The sequence below is a fragment of the Bison bison genome, unplaced genomic scaffold (assembly GCF_000754665.1).
Source record: "Bison bison bison isolate TAMUID 2011002044 unplaced genomic scaffold, Bison_UMD1.0 scf7180017864379, whole genome shotgun sequence".
NCBI classification, from domain to species: Eukaryota; Metazoa; Chordata; class Mammalia; order Artiodactyla; family Bovidae; genus Bison; species Bison bison.
In genome coordinates this window covers 3,659,528-3,661,834 of record NW_011494951.1, presented here as the reverse complement: position 1 = coordinate 3,661,834, position 2,307 = coordinate 3,659,528, and positions in this window count along the sequence as shown.

Sequence of the window (2,307 nt, the reverse complement as noted above, 5' to 3'; positions counted from 1 at the left end):
TGGATGGCATCACTGACTCGATGGACGTGAGTCTGAGTGAACTCCGGGAGTTGGTGATGGACAGGGAAGCCTGGCGTGCTGTGATTCATGAAGTCACAAAGAGTCAGACATGACTGAGCAACTGAACTGAACTGAATTGAATACAAAATAGATAATAAAGGAAAATAATGCAAGATTGATCATAAAATAGAAAACATAATTTTAGAGAGAATACTATAATAATTTATTGATTAATATTTTATGATAAAAACTACCTCATGAAGTATGAAGGATAATTATCATTAAGAACCTTTTATTTGCAGAGGAAAGTAATCTACTGAGAATCAAGTGATTTTCTAAAGGCAAAAAGTGGCAAATCAGAACCTGAAACTATTTTTCCTGTCATATAAAAAGAGCTTCCTTAACCAGACACAGGATCAAAACACTATAACTTCTCAAAAATGCTCTAAGTGAATATATATTCATATCATTTACATAGGTCTCCTCTCACCTTTTATTCCTTGTTAATGTGTTGGTAAGCTTCTTTCATATTTCCATGCCCTACTGCCTGAATCAGCTTCATTTTACACAGAGAGGTTCATCTTTGGCTTACTTCTGAGAGTTGTTTTTGGCCATGATGAGGTTTTCAAGCAGATTTCAAACACTGCATACCCTCTTACCTAGTCTTGTACCATTTTCAGTGTTGTACAAGATTCAATAATTATGCACAATATTCAGTATTCATCAGCCTGGCTGGACAGATGCCACTACTCCTTCCAAAGAATACCATGTGGACTGAATGCCCTAGAAGAGGAATTCCTATAAGTCCTTGAGGAAGCCAGAGCTAGACTATGACCCAGGACTTTTTTTTTCCTGCCCTGGAGCCTTCATCTAATAGTGGTAATATATGCCTTTTCTTATAGAACTGGATTTGTGCTTGCTTATTTCAGCAATAAATATTTTAAGGTTTTTTTTTCTAAATTTGTCTTTTACTTTTTCTTTTAAAGTAGTTATCTTCCAAAATAATGTAGTATTTTGTTTTATTTTATATCTTATGAAAGTGAAAGTCGCTCGGTCGTGTCCTACTCTTTGCGATCCCATGGACTATACAGTCCATGGAATCCTCCAGGCCAGAATACTAGAGTGGGTAGCTTTTCCTCTTTCCAGGGGATCTTCCCAACCCAGGGATCTGTCAAGGGAGTGTATAATTTCCTCCGTTCTGTCTCGTCGCAACAAAAATTTAAGGCAACAGACGTTAAAGCCCTTTGACAGACCATGTCTCAGCTCTCAGAGAGACTGTGTTACAGCTCTCGGACAGATCAGTGTCACAGCTCTGTGTTACAGCTCAGTTTTATTTAGAAAATAAAGGAAAATACATCCTCCAGGCGTGAGGGCATGTTCACCCAAAAGACTTCAAAGAGGGGAGAGAGAGAGAGCAAGGGAGGGATGGAAGGAGGGAGAAAGTGTGAGACAGAGATAGAGAGAAAGGGGAGAGAGAGAAAGAGGGAGGGAGAGAAAGAGAGAGAGAGGAAGGGAGAGACCTCCCCCCCACCACCCCGCCCTTTGGCTCCTCTTTTTATGTTTTTTCCCTCCCCTGGGCCTGATCTATGTAAATTGGGCTAGCCAGGAGTGCTGTTTGTTCTACCTGAGGTCCTCACTCCAGTCCTCAGACCTTCCTTTGTTCTTTTTTATCAGGCTTTTCCCTTCCTAGTCTTTTAGCCACCACCATTCTGGGCTCCAGTCCCCTATATTTTTGCATTCCAGTCCCCTATAATGAAAAGGACATCTTTTTTGGGTGTTAGTTCTAAAAGGTCTTGTAGGTCTTCATAGAACTGTTCAACCTCAGCTTCTTCAGCGTTCCTGGTTGGGGCATAGACTTGGATTACTATGATATTGAATGGTTTGCCTTGGAAACGAACAGAGATCATTCTGTCGATTTTGAGATTGCACTGAAACACCCCAAAAAGATGTCTTTTCATTATAGGAGACTGGAATGCAAAAGTAGGAAGTCAAGAAACACCTGGAGTAACAGGCAAATTTGGCCTTGGAATATGGAATGAAGCAGGGCAAAGACTAATAGAGTTTTGCCAAGAAAATGCACTGGTCATAACAAACACCCTCTTCCAACAACACAAGAGAAGACTCTACACATGGACATCACCAGATGGTCAACACCAAAATCAGACTGATTATATTCTTTGCAGCCAAAGATGGAGAAGCTCTAGACAGTCAGCAAAAACAAGACCAGGAGCTGACTGTGGCTCAGACCATGAACTCCTTATTGCCAAATTCAGACTTAAATTGAAGAAAGTAGGGAAAACCAAGAGA